Consider the following 23,667-nt stretch of genomic DNA (forward strand, 5'->3'; position numbering starts at 1 on the left):
TTTCTTGTCTTCTAGTCTTGATGACGTATCCTTTTGTCCCTCTACTATTGCTCTTTCCTGATTAAAACAGCCAAGCTAAGTAATTTGTTTTTTCATTAGCACTTTTATACATTATGGTATACTTTTACCTATCTCTTGTACTTAGGATCATTAATCACTCTTTGTTATAATTGGTGTCAGATTTGGGATCCTACTGGAACAGACAGATGATAAGATTTGAGAGAAATCAATATTTCTTGTTTTTTTATGTTATCACCTTAGGGTGATGGCCCACCAAAACATATACACAAGGAAATTGGCTGAGTGTGTACAGTACAGACCAAAAGTTTGGACACACCTTCTCATTTACAGATTTTTCTGTATTTTCATGACTATGAAAATAGTACATTCACACTGAAAGCATCAAAACTATGGATTAACACATGTGGAATTATATACTTAGCAAAAAAGTGTGAAACAACTGAAAATATGTCTTATATTCTAGGTTCTTCAAAGTAGCCACCTTTTGCTTTGATGACTGCTTTGCACACTCTTGGCATTCTCTTGATGAGCTTCAAGAGGTAGTCACCGGAAATGGTCTTCCAACAATCTTGAAGGAGTTCGCAGAGACGCTTAGACTTGTTGGCCCTTTTGCCTTCACTCTGCAGTCCAGCTCACCCCAAACCATCTCGATTGGGTTCAGCTCGGGTGACTGTGGAGGCCAGGTCGTCTGGCGTATCACCCCATCACTCTCCTTCTTGGTCACATAGCCCTTACACAGCCTGGAGGTGTGTTTGGGATCATTGTCCTGTTGAAAAATAAATGATGGTCCAACTAAACGCAAACCGGATGGAATAGCATGCCGCTGCAAGATGCTGTGGTAGCCATGCTGGTTCAGTATGCCTTCAATTTTGAATAAATCCCCAACAGTGTCACCAGCAAAGCACCCCCACACCATCATACCTCCTCCTCCATGCTTCACGGTGGGAACCAGGCATGTAGAGTCCATCCGTTCACCTTTTCTGTGTCGCACAAAGACACGGTGGTTGGAGCCAAAGATCTCATATTTGGACTCATCAGACCAAAGCACAGATTTCCACTGGTCTAATGTCCATTCCTTGTGTTCTTTAGCCCAAACAAGTCTCTTCTGCTTGTTGCTTGTTCTTAGAAGTGGTTTCCTAGCAGCTATTTTACCATGAAGGCCTGCTGCACAAAGTCTCCTCTTAACAGTTGTTGAAGAGATGTGTCTGCTGCTAGAACTCTGTGTGGCATTGACCTGGTCTCTAATCTGAGGTGCTGTTAACCTGCGATTTCTGAGGCTGGTGACTCAGATAAACTTATCCTCAGAAGCAGAGGTGACTCTTGGTCTTCCTTTCCTGGGGCGGTCTTCATGTGAGCCAGTTTCTTTGTAGCCCTTGATGGTTTTTGCAACTGCACTTGGGGACACTTTCAAAGTTTTCCCAATTTTTCGGACTGACTGACTTTCATTTCTTAAAGTAATGATGGCCACTAGTTTTTATTTACTTAGCTGCTTTTTTCTTGCCATAATACAAATTTTAACAGTCTATTCAGTAGGACTATCAGCTGTGTATCCACCTGACTTCTGCACAACACAACTGATAGTCCCAACCCCATTTATAAGGCAAGAAATCCCACTTATTAAACCTGGCAGGGCACACCTGTGAAGTGAAAACCATTTCCGGTGACTACCTCTTGAAGCTCATCAAGAGAATGCCAAGAGTGTGCAAAGCAGTCATCAAAGCAAAAGGTGGCTACTTTGAAGAACCTAGAATATAAGACATATTTTCCGTTGTTTCACACTTTTTTGTTAAGTATATAATTCCACATGTGTTAATTCATAGTTTTGATGCCTTCAGTGTGAATGTACAATTTTCATAGTCATGAAAATACAGAAAAATCTTTAAATGAGAAGGTGTGTCCAAACTTTTGGTCTGTACTGTATGTGTTTTTAAGCACACTCAGTCGAATACCTCTGGCAGAGACTTTTTCCTTTGAGAGCAGGATTTGAGGATCATGCATGTTGAAATCCAACCTTCTTTGCATTTGAATGGGAGAGATTTTGAACACCCTTAGGCTATGTGCCCACATAGCAGATTTGATGCAAAGCATTTTTGCCTCTCTCTGGCAGAAAAAAGCGCATGCAGATTTACATGAGTTTTTTCTGCCAGAGAGAAGCGTTTTTTCAGCGTTTTTACATGCGTTTTCGCATGCGTTTTTTCAAGCACTTTTCCAAGCGATTTTGAGCATCACTTGGAAAAGTGCTTGACAAGTTGATCACACAATATAAATCCATGCAACCGGCATGGATTTATAATGTGTGAACAACTTAGATGCTTTAAATGCAGCATCTATAGTAAAAAAAAAATATTTAAAACGTTAAAAATAAAAAAAACAAACTGTATATTCACCTCTCCGGCGGCCCCTGGTCTGCTCTCCGGTCTCCTCCGTTCTCCTCCCGGACGCGCCTTCTCTCTTCAGCATCCCGCAGTGTACTGTCAGGACCTGCGGTGACGTTATTTAGTCAGCTGATGGTAACCCGACGTCAGTGGTCGTGTGACCATCAGCTGACTAAATGACGTCACCGCAGGTCCTGACAGTACACATTAGATGGTTGAAATTACCAGGTCAGATAAACTTCAACTAATGTGTGTGGGCACCTTTATTCTACCAGGTACATCCTGACACTCATACTCCGCGATAGTTATGCAATCTTATAAGCTCACATCAAAGGAAAAGCTAAATCCTGAAAACACCTAAGGGAATCAGGAGGTGCTGGTCAATCAGAGGTCACTTGCCCCACCTACTTTATTCCTAAAGTCTTGTCGAATAAAAAACTGGTATTAGTGTTGTGAAATTACAATTTTTTTAACTGTTTACATAAGAAAACATTTTAGAATATTTAGATTTGAAATGATTCCAAAAATCCTTCATTTAGAAAAATTAAAATAACATCCACAGAATGGGAGGAATAGAACTAAGCAACAGCACGTGTGAAAAAGACTTGGGTATACTGTGTCACCCAGGGGGATATAGGGGACTCGGTACCTGGGCCTTTTACCTTGTTTAGGAGGTCACGGCCGTCGGCTCCCAGGCCCGTACTCTGGATCTCTCTTTAAAAAAAGGGGTTTTAGTATACAGTTTGTCTCGTGACGCCACCTGTGGTTTCCGGTAATGGTTACCGGGGCTGCTGCAGACCTCTGGGGGGTGATGGGATGGCAGCTGGGATGTTTCTACTCCACAAAGGCGGAGCGGACCCCCGGGGCAGTGTAGGTGCAGATTGTGGTGATGCTGAGACTTGTGGTGCAGGAGATATGGCGCAGCAGAAATAACCGACAGAGGCAGTGCAGTGCAGTCATCCGAGTTTTACTCACAGTTCTTGTTCAAGGTTCTCAGGTACACTGTACGGGTGTCAGCCTCCGCACCGCACTGCGTCCACCAGACCAGGGGTTCAGCACTTTCTCAAATATATCAGGAGCGCTTGATGGAACCCCGCATTCTTTATGTTCCTTACTAGACCGAATTCTCGTGCTGGGTCTTCTCCCTCCTGCCCTGCGCTTCCCCACACACAGTACCGATCGGGTGCTCTGAAGTCCCTCTGGGCAACCTGGAGTTCCCGGACCTACTTGATGCCCTTCATGGTGACTAGGGTGAGACTGTGGCAACTGCACCATGGAAGTGCAGAAGCCTCCGTTTTTTCCAGCCGAGACCTGAAGTAACACGGCTGGTCCAGGGACCGGTTCCCTTCCTGCGGCCTGATCCCTCTGACACCTGGCAGATTCGGGGCGTACGGGTGCCGTCCTGCACTCACCGTACCCCCTGGGATCCCTTCTGTAAAACTGAGCCTTTCTCCTCTGCTCCCCTCCTGGGCCTCTATTACTAGGCCCCACACATGGAGCAGAGCTCCTGAAGAGACTCTGCTCCCCTCCTCTCCTTTCACTGACTTCTCTGTCTCACTGTCCTACTCTTCTGCCGCCCTAAGATGGCTTCCCTTTATATACCTCCTATTATGGTGCTCCCCTACTCTACATCCTCCACCCACACCCACTACTGGTTCCCCCTCTCTTTGGTTCCCCCCACTCCAACCAGCGACAGGGCTCAGCAGGAACATAATGTATCTTGCCCTTCCAGCCGGCCTGGAGTAGTGTAGTGTTGAATGCGGGTGTTGAGGTTCCTGGCAGCACTCCCTCCTTACCTGAGAGAAGGAGACACCACACCTCTGGGTGAGGTGCAGTACCTCTGTGGCTACTGAACCCTCAGGGGCGCCACAATGCTAATAGATCACAGACTGCACATGAGTCAACAGTGTGATGCAGCAGCAAAAAGGCAAACACAGTTCTGGGCTGTATTAAGAAAAGCATTATCTCCCTCTACTCCTGCTTGGTCAGACCTCATCTGGAATACTGCATCCAGTTCTGGACATCACATTTTAAAAAAGACATAAAAAAACTGGTGCCAGTTGAGATATACCAGGATGGTGAGCGAACTGCAAAGTATGTCCTACGAGGAATGGTTAAAGGATTTGGAAATGTTTAACTAGCACAAAAGAAGGCTAAGAGGAGACTTAATAGCTGTCTACAAATATCTGAAGGGCTGTCACAGTGTAGATGGATCATCCTTATTCTCATTTGCACATGGAAACACGAGAAGCAATGGGATGAAACTGAATGTAAGAAGATACAGATAAGATGTTAGATAAAACTTTTTGACAGTGAGGGTGATCAATGAGTGGGACAGGCTGCCATGAGAGGTGGTGAGTAGTGTTGAGCGATACCTTCCGATATCGGGAAATATCGGATCGGATTGGATCGGACCGATACCGAAAAAGTATCGAATATCGCCGATTCTGATACCGGAAACCAATGCAAGTCAATGGGACAGAAATATCGGAATGAAAATAAACCCTTTCTTTCCTTGTAGGTTAATTCTACATGAAGGAAAACAACTAAGAATAATGTAGAATGTATTGGGGGAGGTGGGGGAGACAATAAAAGCATAGTGGTTTTGCACAATCAAATGGAAGAGCAGGAATTAATATTTTTTTTAAGACTTTCTGAGTTACGGAAATATTGACTATGTTAAGTATTTTTATATTTTGTCAGATATTTATGTTTCACTACTTCCATGCTCTTCACCTTCTTTTTTACTTCTCCCACACTTTCTCCTTCATCATCCTCAGCATCTTTTTCATCCTCTTCTTCTTCACCTTCTTCATCTTCTTCTTCTTCACCTTCTTCGTATTATTCTTTTTTTTTACATTCTTCATATTCTACTTCTTCATCTTCTTCATATTCTTCTTCTTCATCATATTCTTATTTGTTACAGGCATTCCTGTAGTTGTTATCTATAAAAGGTTGGACATTACACCTTTCGTTCTGCCCGTCACAAAAGATTTACAACAGGATTTGTCCGCGTTCAGTTTGGCCTGCTGCAGCAGGTCTTTTCCAGGGGCACCACGAGGAGGAACGGACTCACCCCCATACACTGCTTAGTCATCTTCTGCTTATAATTTAGATATTATCTTTTGCTCTGATTTTTAGTCTTATGCTTAATGTTCTTCCGCTTTTTGTTCTGCAGCTTCGTGTATTTCTGCTTCTTGGTTTTCTGTCTCTTGTTCTTCTGTATCTTGGTGCTTGTCTTCTCTTCTTTGTCCTCTTGGTCAACTTCTTCAGGGTCATCTTCTTGGTCTTCTTCGGGGTGGTCTTCAGGTCGTCGTCTTCGGGGGTCCTCGTCTTCGGGGTCCTCGTCTTCTTCAGGTTGGTCTTCTGGGTCCTCGTCTTCGGGGTCCTCGTCTTCTTCGGGGTGGTCTTCAGGGTCCTCGTCTTCTTCGGGGTGGTCTTCAGGGTCCTCGTCTTCTTCGGGGTGGTCTTCAGGGTCCTCGTCTTCAGGGTCGTTGTCTTCGGGGTCCTCGTCTTCTTAGGGTTGGTCTTCAGGGTCCTCGTCTTCAGGGTCCTCGTCAGGGAGATCCAGAGTGATTACCAAGAACCATTTCAAAAAGCTTGAACTTGGAAATGTAGCAGAAGGTACAAGAAAGCTGAGGAACTACCGAGAACCAGCTGATGGTACTGGAACCCGGATGGGTAGCAGAAGCTACAAGAGCCAATGGAACTGCCGAAGACCAGCTGACGGTACTGGAACTCGGTTACTAAGCAGGAGGTACCTGTGCCAGAAAGCACTACCAAGGACCAGCAGACGTTGGTGGAACTTGGATACCGAGAAGGAGGCACCTAATCCAAAGGCACTGCCGAGAACCAGCTGACGGTACTGGAACCCGGATGAGTAGCAGAAGGTACCCATGTAAAAAAAAGTTCAAGTCCGCGAGCCGGCCGCAGTTACCAAAACCCACAGTCCTACAGGGGGTGCTTGTCCTATTGGCACTATGGAACCAGCCTTCATTGCCAGATCCCGCAGCCCACATAGGAGTCACCTAAACTGCAGGCACCATAGAGTCGGCTAACCCGATCGCAACACGACAGGACAACGCATTGGAGGCAAAGTGACGTTGACACTACCCGGAAACAGCTGGCGTGCTGGAACCAGGCTGGGCAGGAGGGAGTACCCGTGCCAAAGTCACTGCCGAGAACCAGCTGACGGTACTGGAACCCGGATGGGTAGTAGAAGGTACAAGAGCAAATTGAACTACCGAGGACCAGCTGACGGTACTGGAACCCGGATGGGTAGCAGAAGGTACAAGAGCCAATGGAACTGCCGAAGACCAGCTGACGGTAATGGAACTCGGTTACTAAGCAGGAGGTACCTGTGCCAGAAAGCACTACCAAGAACCAGCAGACGTTGGTGGAACTTGGATACCGAAAAGGAGGCACCTAATCCAAAGGCACTGCCGAGAACCAGCTGACAGTACTGGAACCCGGATGGGTAGTAGAAGGTACAAGAGCAAATGGAACTACCGAGAACCAGCTGGCGGTGCTGGAACCAAGGGTAAATACTAAAAACAGAGTGGAGCCAGAGGTGTAATTGGAGCAAGTTTTAAATCAGTAGTACAGTGGATGTGGACAAAGCAGGAGAAATTGCCGTCCGCACAGCAGGGGAACAGCTGACGTTACTGAACCCCAATAACACGGCAGCAAGTGTTGACTGTGCAGACGGCACTTCCGAGCGCCAACTGGCGGTGTTGGAGCTCAGGGATAATACTGAAAACAGAGGAGCCAGAGGTGTATTTGGAGGAGGTTTTAAATCAGTAGTACAGTGGATGTGGACAGAGCAGGAGAAATTGCAGTCCGCACAGCAGGGGAACAGCTGACGTTACTGAACCCCAATAACTCGGCAGCAAGTGTTGACTGTGCAGACGGCACTTCCAAGCGCCAACTGGCGGTGTTGGAGCTCAGGGATAATACTGAAAACAGAGGAGCCAGAGGTGTAATTGGAGCAACTTTAAAATCTGTAGTAGTGAGAATGTGGACAGAGCAGGAGAAATTGCCGTCCGCACAGCAGGGGAACAGCAGACGTTACTGAACCCCAATGACACGGCAGCAAGTGTTGACTGTGCAGACGGCACTTCCGAGCGCCAACTGGCGGTGTTGGAGCTCAGGGATAATACTGAAAACAGAGGAGCCAGAGGTGTATTTGGAGGAGGTTTTAAATCAGTAGTACAGTGGATGTGGACAGAGCAGGAGAAATTGCAGTCCGCACAGCAGGGGAACAGCTGACGTTACTGAACCCCAATAACTCGGCAGCAAGTGTTGACTGTGCAGACGGCACTTCCAAGCGCCAACTGGCGGTGTTGGAGCTCAGGGATAATACTGAAAACAGAGGAGCCAGAGGTGTAATTGGAGCAACTTTAAAATCAGTAGTAGTGAGAATGTGGACAGAGCAGGAGAAATTGCAGTCCGCACAGCAGGGGAACAGCTGACGTTACTGAACCCCAATAACTCGGCAGCAAGTGTTGACTGTGCAGACGGCACTTCCAAGCGCCAACTGGCGGTGTTGGAGCTCAGGGATAATACTGAAAACAGAGGAGCCAGAGGTGTAATTGGAGCAACTTTAAAATCTGTAATAGTGAGAATGTGGACAGAGCAGGAGAAATTGCCGTCCGCACAGCAGGGGAACAGCTGACGTTACCGAACCCCAATAACATGGCAGCAAGTGTTGACTGTGCAGACGGCACTTCCGAGCGCCAACTGGCGGTGTTGGAGCTCAGGGATAATACTGAAAACAGAGGAGCCAGAGGTGTATTTGGAGGAGGTTTTAAATCACTAGTACAGTGGATGTGGACAGAGCAGGAGAAATTGCCGTCCGCACAGCAGGGGAACAGCTGACGTTACTGAACCCCAATAACACGGCAGCAAGTGTTGACTGTGCAGACGGCACTTCCGAGCGCCAACTGGCGGTGTTGGAGCTCAGGGATAATACTGAAAACAGAGGAGCCAGAGGTGTAATTGGAGCAACTTTAAAATCTGTAGTAGTGAGAATGTGGACAGAGCAGGAGAAATTGCCGTCCACACAGCAGGGGAACAGCTGACGTTACTGAACCCCAATAACACGGCAGCAAGTGTTGACTGTGCAGACGGCACTTCCGAGCGCCAACTGGCGGTGTTGGAGCTCAGGGATAATACTGAAAACAGAGGAGCCAGAGGTGTAATTGGAGCAACTTTAAAATCAGTAGTAGTGAGAATGTGGACAGAGCAGGAGAAATTGCCGTCCGCACAGCTGACGTTACTGAACCCCAATAACACGGCAGCAAGTGTTGACTGTGCAGACGGCACTTCCGAGCACCAACTGGCGGTGTTGGAGCTCAGGGATAATACTGAAAACAGAGGAGCCAGAGGTGTAATTGGAGCAACTTTAAAATCTGCAGTAGTGAGAATGTGGACAGAGCAGGAGAAATTGCCGTCCGCACAGCAGGGGAACAGCTGACGTTACTGAACCCCAATAACACGGCAGCAAGTGTTGACTGTGCAGACGGCACTTCCGAGCGCCAACTGGCGGTGTTGGAGCTCAGGGATAATACTGAAAACAGAGGAGCCAGAGGTGTAATTGGAGCAACTTTAAAATCAGTAGTAGTGAGAATGTGGACAGAGCAGGAGAAATTGCAGTCCGCACAGCAGGGGAACAGCTGACGTTACTGAACCCCAATAACTCGGCAGCAAGTGTTGACTGTGCAGACGGCACTTCCAAGCGCCAACTGGCGGTGTTGGAGCTCAGGGATAATACTGAAAACAGAGGAGCCAGAGGTGTAATTGGAGCAACTTTAAAATCTGTAATAGTGAGAATGTGGACAGAGCAGGAGAAATTGCCGTCCGCACAGCAGGGGAACAGCTGACGTTACCGAACCCCAATAACATGGCAGCAAGTGTTGACTGTGCAGACGGCACTTCCGAGCGCCAACTGGCGGTGTTGGAGCTCAGGGATAATACTGAAAACAGAGGAGCCAGAGGTGTATTTGGAGGAGGTTTTAAATCAGTAGTACAGTGGATGTGGACAGAGCAGGAGAAATTGCCGTCCGCACAGCAGGGGAACAGCTGACGTTACTGAACCCCAATAACACGGCAGCAAGTGTTGACTGTGCAGACGGCACTTCCGAGCGCCAACTGGCGGTGTTGGAGCTCAGGGATAATACTGAAAACAGAGGAGCCAGAGGTGTAATTGGAGCAACTTTAAAATCTGCAGTAGTGAGAATGTGGACAGAGCAGGAGAAATTGCCGTCCGCACAGCAGGGGAACAGCTGACGTTACTGAACCCCAATGACACCTCCAGCGCCAACTGGAGGTGTTGGAGCTCATGGATAATACTGAAAACAGAGGAGCCAGAAGTGTATATGGAGGAGGTTTTAAATCAGTAGTAGAGATGAGCGTTGTTCTACTCGAACTGTTCGCCAATCTCAAATTCGAGCTGTTTTGGGTGGTGTTCGAGCCGTTCGGCGAACACGAACAATTTGAGAAAAATTCAGCTGTTCGAGGTTATGTTCGATAACTGTTCGTGCACCAAAATCATAACTGGATTTTTTCTCAGTAATGATGAAAATTAATGTTAATACGCAGTTTGAGTGTACAGCGGGGTGGGGGGAGGGGCAGGGGATGGATCTCTGCAGGAATAATGAAGATCTCCATTTTTTTTTCTCTTTCCCGCATTTACAGTGGGGAGGTGCAATCTGTCAGCCTATCAGCAGCGCACACACGGAGCGAAGTGCTTTTTTTCACACAAGCAAGGGCATGTGTCATTGGCAGTGTATGTCACATGTCCTTGCCCTATAAGACCAAGCCATTTTCCCCGTCGCCACCATTTTCTCACTGCTGCAGCTGCGTGTTAGACGGCACCGCTGTTGCTGTGTGCGCTATACCTTGTTAATTTCAAGCCAATTTTCGCACAAATCTACAGATAGCTTGGGAGTAGGGAATAGTTGTGATTGCAGTCCTTTTAAGGACTAGGTTACAGCATTTCCTATGACTTTTATCAGGCAGGTCTGTGCTCTTAAATAGATAGGTTGTGGGAGTAAAGACTAATTGTAATTGGAGTCCTTTTCAGGACTAGGTTACATCAGTTCCTATCAGTTTTTGCCAGGCAGGTCTGTGCCAGTGCTGTGCAAGTTTTTTTCACAGCATTTGGCTGAATCTAGCAAAGCTAATCCTTTTTGGCCTATTGCAGAGTGTGTTATTCAGTGGAGTAGCCTATCTGTGTTGCAAGATATACCACCTGTGTATAGAATACCAATTTTTTTACTGCACCTAGTGAAGTAAAATCTTTTGGGCATAGCATCATTCTATTAGTCCATCTATACTGACCTCCATCAGGTTGCAAATTGAATATAATTTTTTTCTGCATCTAGCTCTGAAAAAATATTGGGCTTCTACCAGTGTGTGGGACTGGTTGTATTAGTCCATCTATACTGACCTCCATCAGGTTGCAAATTAAAAATAATTTTTATCTGCATCTACAGTACCTCTGAAAAAATATTTGGGCTTCTAGCTGTGTGTGGGACTTGTTCTATTAGTCCATCTATACTGACCTCCATCAGGTTGCAAATTGAATATAATTTGTATCTGCATCTAGCTCTGAAAAAATATTTGGCCTTCTAGCAGTGTGTGGGACTTTCTCTATTAGTCCATCTATACTGACCTCCATCAGGTTGCAAATTAAAAATAATTTTTATCTGCATCTACCTCTGAAAAAATATTTGGGCTTCTAGCTGTGTGTGGGACATGTTCTATTAATCCATCTATACAGACCTCCATCAGGTTGCAAACTGAATATATTTTTTTCTGCATCTACCTCTGAAAAAATATTGGGCTTCTAGCTGTGTGTGGGACTTGTTGTATTAGTCCATCTATACTGACCTCCATCAGGTTGCAAACTGAATATATTTTTTTCTGCATCTACCTCTGAAAAAATATTGGGCTTCTAGCTGTGTGTGGGACTTGTTCTATTAATCCATCTATACAGACCTCCATCAGGTTGCAAACTGAATATATTTTTTTCTGCATCTACCTCTGAAAAAATATTGGGCTTCTAGCTGTGTGTGGGACTTGTTGTATTAGTCCATCTATACTGACCTCCATCAGGTTGCAAATTAAAAATAATTTTTATCTGCATCTACAGTACCTCTGAAAAAATATTTGGGCTTCTAGCTGTGTGTGGGACTTGTTCTATTAGTCCATCTATACTGACCTCCATCAGGTTGCAAATTGAATATAATTTTTATCTGCATCTAGCTCTGAAAAAATATTTGGCCTTCTAGCAGTGTGTGGGACTTTCTCTTTTAGTCCATCTATACTGACCTCCATCAGGTTGCAAATTAAAAATAATTTTTATCTGCATCTACCTCTGAAAAAATATTTGGGCTTCTAGCAGTGTGTGGGACTTGTTCTATTAATCCATCTATACAGACCTCCATCAGGTTGCAAACTGAATATATTTTTTTCTGCATCTACCTCTGAAAAAATATTGGACTTCTAGCTGTGTGTGGGACTTGTTGTATTAGTCCATCTATACTGACCTCCATCAGGTTGCAAACTGAATATATTTTTTTCTGCATCTACCTCTGAAAATATATTGGGCTTCTAGCTGTGTGTGGGACTTGTTCTATTAATCCATCTATACAGACCTCCATCAGGTTGCAAACTGAATATATTTTTTCTGCATCTACCTCTGAAAAAATATGTGGCCTTCTAGCAGTGTGTGGGATTTTCTCTATTAGTCCATCTATACTGACCTCCATCAGGTTGCAAACTGAATATAATTTTTTTCTGCATCTAGCTCTGAAAAAATATTTGGCCTTCTAGCAGTGTGTGGGACTTTCTCTATTAGTCCATCTATACTGACCTCCATCAGGTTGCAAATTCAAAATAATTTTTTGTCTGCATCTAGCTCTGAAAAAATATTGGGCTTCTAGCTGTGTGTGGGACTTGTTGTATTAGTCCATCTATACTGACCTCCATCAGGTTGCAAATTAAAAATAATTTTTATCTGCATCTACAGTACCTCTGAAAAAATATTTGGGCTTCTAGCTGTGTGTGGGACTTGTTCTATTAGTCCATCTATACTGACCTCCATCAGGTTGCAAATTGAATATAATTTTTATCTGCATCTAGCTCTGAAAAAATATTTGGCCTTCTAGCAGTGTGTGGGACTTTCTCTATTAGTCCATCTATACTGACCTCCATCAGGTTGCAAATTAAAAATAATTTTTATCTGCATCTACCTCTGAAAAAATATTTGGGCTTCTAGCTGTGTGTGGGACTTGTTCTATTAATCCATCTATACAGACCTCCATCAGGTTGCAAACTGAATATATTTTTTTCTGCATCTACCTCTGAAAAAATATTGGGCTTCTAGCTGTGTGTGGGACTTGTTGTATTAGTCCATCTATACTGACCTCCATCAGGTTGCAACCTGAATATATTTTTTTCTGCATCTACCTCTGAAAAAATATTGGGCTTCTAGCTGTGTGTGGGACTTGTTCTATTAATCCATCTATACAGACCTCCATCAGGTTGCAAACTGAATATATTTTTTTCTGCATCTACCTCTGAAAAAATATTGGGCTTCTAGCTGTGTGTGGGACTTGTTGTATTAGTCCATCTATACTGACCTCCATCAGGTTGCAAACTGAATATATTTTTTTCTGCATCTACCTCTGAAAAAATATTGGGCTTCTAGCTGTGTGTGGGACTTGTTCTATTAATCCATCTATACAGACCTCCATCAGGTTGCAAACTGAATATATTTTTTTCTGCATCTACCTCTGAAAAAATATTGGGCTTCTAGCTGTGTGTGGGACTTGTTGTATTAGTCCATCTATACTGACCTCCATCAGGTTGCAAATTAAAAATAATTTTTATCTGCATCTACAGTACCTCTGAAAAAATATTTGGGCTTCTAGCTGTGTGTGGGACTTGTTCTATTAGTCCATCTATACTGACCTCCATCAGGTTGCAAATTGAATATAATTTTTATCTGCATCTAGCTCTGAAAAAATATTTGGCCTTCTAGCAGTGTGTGGGACTTTCTCTTTTAGTCCATCTATACTGACCTCCATCAGGTTGCAAATTAAAAATAATTTTTATCTGCATCTACCTCTGAAAAAATATTTGGGCTTCTAGCAGTGTGTGGGACTTGTTCTATTAATCCATCTATACAGACCTCCATCAGGTTGCAAACTGAATATATTTTTTTCTGCATCTACCTCTGAAAAAATATTGGACTTCTAGCTGTGTGTGGGACTTGTTGTATTAGTCCATCTATACTGACCTCCATCAGGTTTCAAACTGAATATATTTTTTTCTGCATCTACCTCTGAAAATATATTGGGCTTCTAGCTGTGTGTGGGACTTGTTCTATTAATCCATCTATACAGACCTCCATCAGGTTGCAAACTGAATATATTTTTTCTGCATCTACCTCTGAAAAAATATGTGGCCTTCTAGCAGTGTGTGGGATTTTCTCTATTAGTCCATCTATACTGACCTCCATCAGGTTGCAAACTGAATATAATTTTTTTCTGCATCTAGCTCTGAAAAAATATTTGGACTTCTAGCAGTGTGTGGGACTTTCTCTATTAGTCCATCTATACTGACCTCCATCAGGTTGCAAATTCAAAATAATTTTTTGTCTGCATCTAGCTCTGAAAAAATATTGGGCTTCTAGCTGTGTGTGGGACTTTTTGTATTAGTCCATCTATACTGACCTCCATCAGGTTGCAAATTAAAAATAATTTTTATCTGCATCTACAGTACCTCTGAAAAAATATTTGGGCTTCTAGCTGTGTGTGGGACTTGTTCTATTAATCCATCTATACAGACCTCCATCAGGTTGCAAACTGAATATATTTTTTTCTGCATCTACCTCTGAAAAAATATTGGGCTTCTAGCTGTGTGTGGGACTTGTTGTATTAGTCCATCTATACTGACCTCCATCAGGTTGCAACCTGAATATATTTTTTTCTGCATCTACCTCTGAAAAAATATTGGGCTTCTAGCTGTGTGTGGGACTTGTTCTATTAATCCATCTATACAGACCTCCATCAGGTTGCAAACTGAATATATTTTTTTCTGCATCTACCTCTGAAAAAATATTGGGCTTCTAGCTGTGTGTGGGACTTGTTGTATTAGTCCATCTATACTGACCTCCATCAGGTTGCAAACTGAATATATTTTTTTCTGCATCTACCTCTGAAAAAATATTGGGCTTCTAGCTGTGTGTGGGACTTGTTCTATTAATCCATCTATACAGACCTCCATCAGGTTGCAAACTGAATATATTTTTTTCTGCATCTACCTCTGAAAAAATATTGGGCTTCTAGCTGTGTGTGGGACTTGTTGTATTAGTCCATCTATACTGACCTCCATCAGGTTGCAAATTAAAAATAATTTTTATCTGCATCTACAGTACCTCTGAAAAAATATTTGGGCTTCTAGCTGTGTGTGGGACTTGTTCTATTAGTCCATCTATACTGACCTCCATCAGGTTGCAAATTGAATATAATTTTTATCTGCATCTAGCTCTGAAAAAATATTTGGCCTTCTAGCAGTGTGTGGGACTTTCTCTTTTAGTCCATCTATACTGACCTCCATCAGGTTGCAAATTAAAAATAATTTTTATCTGCATCTACCTCTGAAAAAATATTTGGGCTTCTAGCAGTGTGTGGGACTTGTTCTATTAATCCATCTATACAGACCTCCATCAGGTTGCAAACTGAATATATTTTTTTCTGCATCTACCTCTGAAAAAATATTGGACTTCTAGCTGTGTGTGGGACTTGTTGTATTAGTCCATCTATACTGACCTCCATCAGGTTTCAAACTGAATATATTTTTTTCTGCATCTACCTCTGAAAATATATTGGGCTTCTAGCTGTGTGTGGGACTTGTTCTATTAATCCATCTATACAGACCTCCATCAGGTTGCAAACTGAATATATTTTTTCTGCATCTACCTCTGAAAAAATATGTGGCCTTCTAGCAGTGTGTGGGATTTTCTCTATTAGTCCATCTATACTGACCTCCATCAGGTTGCAAACTGAATATAATTTTTTTCTGCATCTAGCTCTGAAAAAATATTTGGACTTCTAGCAGTGTGTGGGACTTTCTCTATTAGTCCATCTATACTGACCTCCATCAGGTTGCAAATTCAAAATAATTTTTTGTCTGCATCTAGCTCTGAAAAAATATTGGGCTTCTAGCTGTGTGTGGGACTTTTTGTATTAGTCCATCTATACTGACCTCCATCAGGTTGCAAATTAAAAATAATTTTTATCTGCATCTACAGTACCTCTGAAAAAATATTTGGGCTTCTAGCTGTGTGTGGGACTTGTTCTATTAGTCCATCTATACTGACCTCCATCAGGTTGCAAATTGAATATAATTTTTATCTGCATCTAGCTCTGAAAAAATATTTGGCCTTCTAGCAGTGTGTGGGACTTTCTCTATTAGTCCATCTATACTGACCTCCATCAGGTTGCAAATTAAAAATAATTTTTATCTGCATCTACCTCTGAAAAAATATTTGGGCTTCTAGCTGTGTGTGGGACTTGTTCTATTAATCCATCTATACAGACCTCCATCAGGTTGCAAACTGAATATATTTTTTTCTGCATCTACCTCTGAAAAAATATTGGGCTTCTAACTGTGTGTGGGACTTGTTGTATTAGTCCATCTATACTGACCTCCATCAGGTTGCAACCTGAATATATTTTTTTCTGCATCTACCTCTGAAAAAATATTGGGCTTCTAGCTGTGTGTGGGACTTGTTCTATTAATCCATCTATACAGACCTCCATCAGGTTGCAAACTGAATATATTTTTTTCTGCATCTACCTCTGAAAAAATATTGGGCTTCTAGCTGTGTGTGGGACTTGTTGTATTAGTCCATCTATACTGACCTCCATCAGGTTGCAAATTAAAAATAATTTTTATCTGCATCTACAGTACCTCTGAAAAAATATTTGGGCTTCTAGCTGTGTGTGGGACTTGTTCTATTAGTCCATCTATACTGACCTCCATCAGGTTGCAAATTGAATATAATTTTTATCTGCATCTAGCTCTGAAAAAATATTTGGCCTTCTAGCAGTGTGTGGGACTTTCTCTTTTAGTCCATCTATACTGACCTCCATCAGGTTGCAAATTAAAAATAATTTTTATCTGCATCTACCTCTGAAAAAATATTTGGGCTTCTAGCAGTGTGTGGGACTTGTTCTATTAATCCATCTATACAGACCTCCATCAGGTTGCAAACTGAATATATTTTTTTCTGCATCTACCTCTGAAAAAATATTGGGCTTCTAGCTGTGTGTGGGACTTGTTGTATTAGTCCATCTATACTGACCTCCATCAGGTTGCAAACTGAATATATTTTTTTCTGCATCTACCTCTGAAAATATATTGGGCTTCTAGCTGTGTGTGGGACTTGTTCTATTAATCCATCTATACAGACCTCCATCAGGTTGCAAACTGAATATATTTTTTTCTGCATCTACCTCTGAAAAAATATGTGGCCTTCTAGCAGTGTGTGGGATTTTCTCTATTAGTCCATCTATACTGACCTCCATCAGGTTGCAAACTGAATATAATTTTTTTCTGCATCTAGCTCTGAAAAAATATTTGGCCTTCTAGCAGTGTGTGGGACTTTCTCTATTAGTCCATCTATACTGACCTCCATCAGGTTGCAAATTCAAAATAATTTTTTGTCTGCATCTAGCTCTGAAAAAATATTGGGCTTCTAGCTGTGTGTGGGACTTGTTGTATTAGTCCATCTATACTGACCTCCATCAGGTTGCAAATTAAAAATAATTTTTATCTGCATCTACAGTACCTCTGAAAAAATATTTGGGCTTCTAGCTGTGTGTGGGACTTGTTCTATTAGTCCATCTATACTGACCTCCATCAGGTTGCAAATTGAATATAATTTTTATCTGCATCTAGCTCTGAAAAAATATTTGGCCTTCTAGCAGTGTGTGGGACTTTCTCTATTAGTCCATCTATACTGACCTCCATCAGGTTGCAAATTAAAAATAATTTTTATCTGCATCTATCTCTGAAAAAATATTTGGGCTTCTAGCTGTGTGTGGGACTTGTTCTATTAGTCCATCTATACTGACCTCCATCAGGTTGCAAATTGAATATAATTTTTATCTGCATCTAGCTCTGAAAAAATATTTGGCCTTCTAGCAGTGTGTGGGACTTTCTCTATTAGTCCATCTATACTGACCTCCATCAGGTTGCAAATTAAAAATAATTTTTATCTGCATCTACCTCTGAAAAAATATTTGGGCTTCTAGCTGTGTGTGGGACTTGTTCTATTAGTCCATCTATACTGACCTCCATCAGGTTGCAAATTGAATATAATTTTTATCTGCATCTAGCTCTGAAAAAATATTTGGCCTTCTAGCAGTGTGTGGGACTCTCTCTATTAGTCCATCTATACTGACCTCCATCAGGTTGCAAATTAAAAATAATTTTTATCTGCATCTACCTCTGAAAAAATATTTGGGCTTCTAGCTGTGTGTGGGACTTGTTCTATTAGTCCATCTATACTGACCTCCATCAGGTTGCAAATTGAATATAATTTTTATCTGCATCTAGCTCTGAAAAAATATTTGGCCTTCTAGCAGTGTGTGGGACTTTCTCTATTAGTCCATCTATACTGACCTCCATCAGGTTGCAAATTAAAAATAATTTTTATCTGCATCTACCTCTGAAAAAATATTTGGGCTTCTAGCTGTGTGTGGGACTTGTTCTATTAGTCCATCTATACTGACCTCCATCAGGTTGCAAATTGAATATAATTTTTATCTGCATCTAGCTCTGAAAAAATATTTGGCCTTCTAGCAGTGTGTGGGACTTTCTCTATTAGTCCATCTATACTGACCTCCATCAGGTTGCAAATTAAAAATAATTTTTATCTGCATCTAGCTCTGAAAAAATATTTGGCCTTCTAGCAGTGTGTGGGACTTTCTCTATTAGTCCATCTATACTGACCTCCATCAGGTTGCAAATTGAATATAATTTTTATCTGCATCTAGCTCTGAAAAAATATTTGGCCTTCTAGCAGTGTGTGGGACTTTCTCTATTAGTCCATCTATACTGACCTCCATCAGGTTGCAAATTAAAAATAATTTTTATCTGCATCTACCTCTGAAAAAATATTTGGGCTTCTAGCAGTGTGTGGGACTCATTGTATTAGGCCATCTATACCAAGCTCCACCAGCTTTGAAATTAATAATAATTTTTAGCTGCATCTAGCCCTGAAAATAATTTTTCCCAATAGTGGTAGCAATAGAAATATGGGGCGCGCGCCTGGCTAACAAAAATATACGCTTCATAACACAAAACACCAGCCTAGCGCACTGCATTAATAAGATGGCATCATCGTCTCTCCCAGTGCTAGGCCTACTACGCAGGCTAGTATTCCTGTGCCTAAAACACAATGTATGGGTCCGCGCTAGCCACTATGCTGAGGGGTATAAAGCTGCTGCTAACGCTTTATAACAATTCAATTGGCAGATTTTCACAGAGCTCTTCCACAACGCCCACCCATCGGGCAACAGTTGCCCACCCTCCCTATGGGATCTAGTGGCGAATAGTTGATGCCATTAATCAGAGCGTCAGTTGCCCCGTCAACGTGGCAAGCATACGGTAAGGCATGGGAAGAGTGGACACGACTAGTAGCAGGCAGACGGGTTGACCAATGTGAACAAGCCAGATCACAAGTCACCATAGAATTTCTCCACCAGCTAATGATGAGGGGCATATCAGGGGCGTCAGCGCAGCGGTGTCTGACCGGAGTAGCATTTCACTTCCAACTACTGAATTGGGGAGATGTGACAAAGATTCATCATCAGACAATCCATAAAAGGGTGGAAAAGGGGTCAGCCAAGTCAGGAATGTAGACGTCCCGTCCCGTGTCACTAAAACTGATTTCTCACATCTTATCCCTAACACCATTAACATGACACTCACAATTTGAAGCAACACTAATGTCTACTGCATTTGTGATCGCCTTCTTCGCGACGCTATGTATAAGCGAATTAGTCCCTCAATCCAAAATTACCACCAGTGGACGCTTATTACACCAGGAAGTAGTCATAGCCAATAATGCAATACGTGTACGCATACACCAATCGAAAACGGTTCCAGCGGGCAGGGGTACTTGGGTACTTCTACAACCCACAAACGGTACACTGAGTCGGGTAACAATAGTAAAAACATATCTAACCATCAGATCACAAAGTAATTTCTTTGTATCACACATTGATGGAACGCCATTATCAAGATACCTGTTCCAAGCTATATTTAATAAATGCATAACATCGGCAGAGAACCACCCCAAAGATTACGGGACACACTCATTCCGCATAGGTGCGGCCACGGAAGCAGCAAGAGCAGGACTGTCAGAAACGGAAGTTCAGAGGATAGGGAGATGGCGATCCACGTGTTTGGCGAGATACATAAGACCGGACTTGTTATCCTAACGTGGTTTGTTTCTTTTACAGGTGACGCTAAGCCAACAGTGTGAGTGATAGGCCACTCGTATATATATTGGGCACAAAAAAGGGCGAAAGTCCGCCCAGGCGGGAGGAAATTAGAGTTTCATAACACATATTTCAACTGGAGAGGTATTAGAGGCCTGCTATGGCCACAGGTACTAATGGAGGTAATCAAGGTAGGGAGAGAGGCAAGAGGTCCGGTCATCTTAGTTATACAGGCCGGGGGAAACAACCTAGGTCATCACAAGAGCGCATAACTAATGGCAATAATGAAACTAGACACTGAGCGCTTCAGAGAATTTTTCACAAAATTAGCTATAGTATGGTCAGAGATTGTGCCGATAGCGGTATGGCAAGGTGCGCGAGACATCATGGCCATCGAATGGACAAGGCGGGTAATAAATATTCAGATGGCAAAATTTAGAAGAGACAGAGGCTGTGTAGTGATACGACACCGACAACTGGAAGGAGATAAAGCAGGCCTCATACGGCCCGACGGTGTTCACTTAATAGATATTGGACTGGACATATTCCTGTCAGGACTCCAGGACGGAGTGGAACAAGCGTTAAGAGTGATGGGTGGGGGTCAGAGTCCTGCATACGAGTACGCTGGATCCTCCGTGGCCTGGAAATAGAAAGGACATGTTGGAGAGTTACACTTGTTGGCCAACTTGCCGGAGTGGGGACCCAGGGCATGCTGCAACAAGCTGAATTATTTTAGAAATAAAATGCCTTTCTAATGGAATGAGTATAAAGAGTTAATAAAGCTGTGACCGATCCTCACCCATCCAGTTGTAAGAGTTACATTATTGGGTTGTCCATGAAAGGGGGGCGGTAGGGGGGCTGAGCATCTGGGTTTGGTTGGGGTCCCCACAGTCTGCCTAGGCTAGATTAATTTAAAAATTATTATTAGATACACAGGCTGTGCAGCTTGCTTCGCAGCTGGGCTACTACGCCCAAAGTATTGCCTAGGCTAGATGCAGTTAAAAATTCTACTCTGACTAGCAGACACTGAAGATTTGGAGCAGACCTCTGAGTAAACAGCTCTTCACACTCAACCATCTGTGTTACCCCAAGCCATAGTGTATGTAGTTTCTTACAGTTAAAAGGGGGGGGGTGCGACCCAACCCACCTGGAATTGACGATGCCAACGTCACGTAAGACACAGCAAGGGGACTCCCAAAATTGTAGCACATACACCACTTAACCCTAGAACGCATACCTGTGGCCTTGCAGGCCCGCCCAGTTAATTGTTTTCTATTTTCTGCAAGATTGCTTTAGTTAGAATTTTGAAACTCTAGGTATTCTTCATGTATATAGTTGTTTGTCATTTGAGTTTGAGTTATTCCATGTTATTTGCACACGGGCCTAAAGGGCCCCAGGTATGTGAAAGTGTAGATTTTTATGGTCATGCGTTCTAGGGTTAAGTGGCATCAATTGCCCCACTGTTGCTTAAAACGGTTGGTGAGGTGATTTTACCAAATCCCCAAGCTTTTAGTCTCCCAAGGATGACACAGGGGTAGAAATGTCCTTGCGAATCCATGATTTGATCATCTTTATGAACGTGAGTCTGTCTACATTCTCAGTGGACAGCCGCGTGTGCTTATCTGTCAGCACACCACCAGCAGCGCTGAACACACGTTCAGAGAGAACGCTGGCTGCATGGCATGACAAGATCTCCAAGGCGTGAGTGGCGAGCTCCGGCGATTTTTCAAGATTGGAATACCAAAATGAGCAAGGGTCCAGTGACACAGTCATGGCTTCGATGTTCACTTGGAGATTCTCCTGTACCATCCTCTCTAGGCATTGACTATGTGTCAGACTTCTTGTCTCCTGTGGCCTTGCAAAGGATGGTCTAAAAAAGTGGTGAAACGATTCCACAAAATTGCTGTTACCAGCAGATACTGTGTTACTGTTACTGTTTGAGTGATGAAGACTCGACAGTCCCACCGTTGGCAAGTTAGAACTGTGAGATTCACTACGTGCACCACTGGTGTTTTGTGGAAAAGCACATGTAAGATTCTGCAACAGATACTCCTGCATTCGTCAATACCTTTTTATGGCAGGAATTATTTCGGCAAATATACTTTTGTACCGGGGATCTAAGAGTGTGGCAACCCAGTAGTCGGGATTACTTCGAATTCTGACAATCCGCGGGTCATGTTGCAGGTAGTGCAGCAAGAAGGCACTCATGTGTCTTGCGCATCCAGAAGGACCAAGTCCTTGTTGTGTTGGTAGCGAGGTAAGAATCATGCTTCCTTCCTCTGCCCTCTCCCTCCAACCTCGCACAACAGAAATGTGATCAAGGTCTCCCTCATCTGATGAGTCTTCCATGCCCATTGCCAGTTCGTCCTCCACTTCTTCCTCGGCTCCTGCACCTTCCTCAACAGTTTGGCTGCTACCATGCGCCCTGGTTAATCCCTCTCCCCCACCCTCCCATGCCTGCCGCCTTGGTGCTGCCAACCGTCTGGACCTTGGAGATGTTATCCCTTCCGCATACGACTCCTCCTCTACTTCCTCCACCTCCTCTTGTCCCACCACCTGACTCCGAATTCTGTTTAACATGTGCTCCAGCATGTAAATCACCGTAATAGTCATGCTGATAATGGCATCGTCAGCACTAAACATCTTCGTCGCCATTTCAAGACTGTGCAGAAGGGTGCATAGGTCCCTGATCTGAGACCACTCCTCCAGCGTGATTTGCCCCACCTCTGGATCTCGTTGGCCCAGGCTATACGTCAGAACGTATTGCACCAGGGCTTGTCGGTGCTGCCACAGTCACTGCAACATGTGCAGAGTTGAATTCCACCGTGTCGGCACATCGCATTTCAGCCGGTGAACTGGCAGGCCCAACGACTTCTGTAGAGATGTAAGTCGTTGAACTGCGGGATGCGAACGGCGGAAGTGAGCACACAGCGACCGTGCACTCTGCAGAAGGCCATCTAGTCCGGGATAGTGGGCTAAAAATTGCTGGACAACCAGGTTCAACACGTGAGCCATACAAGGCACGTGTGTGACATTGCCCCGGCGAAGTGCCGCACCCAGGTTTGCAGCATTGTCGCACACGGCCTTCCCTGGTTGCAGGTCCAGTGGAGACAACCTTTCATGAAACTGGGTCTCCAGAGCTGACCAAAACTCCTCAGCTGTGTGACTCACATTTCCCAGACATTTCAAAGTAAACACTGATGCGTTGAGCCCTGCTGCCAGCATAGTAAGGAGGTGTGCAGGATTCCTTCTGCGCAGTTAGAAAGCAGGTGGCATTACCAGACAGGCTTTGGGTGCAGGTGGAGGACCGAGAGGAGGTTGAGGAGGCAGAAGCAGTGGAGGAAGTTCGAGATAAAGAGGATTAACACACAACTCGTGGGGACGGTAAGACTTGGACAGCAGCCCCTTGTCCTGCTGTCACCATAGTTACCCAGTGCCCAGTCAGCGACATGTAACGCCCCTGTCCATGCCTTCTCGTCCAAGTGTCTGTGGTGAAGTGCACCCTGTCACACACAGAGTTTCTCAAAGAAGCGGTGATGTTGTGTGCGACATGCTAGTGGAGCGCAGGCACACCTTTCTTTGAGAAGTAGTGCCGACTGGGCATCTGGTACTGGGGCACTGTGACGGACATAAGGTCTTGAAAATCCTCTGTGTCCTCCAGGTGGAAAGGCAGCATTTCTGTAGCCAACAGCTTGCAGATGGTGAAATTCAACCTCTTAGCTTTCTCATGGCTAGGAGGAAATGGTCTT

Source organism: Phyllobates terribilis, unplaced genomic scaffold (assembly GCF_046119375.1).
Source record: "Phyllobates terribilis strain yellow unplaced genomic scaffold, ASM4611937v1 Scaffold_3__8_contigs__length_932513732, whole genome shotgun sequence".
Taxonomy (NCBI): domain Eukaryota; kingdom Metazoa; phylum Chordata; class Amphibia; order Anura; family Dendrobatidae; genus Phyllobates; species Phyllobates terribilis.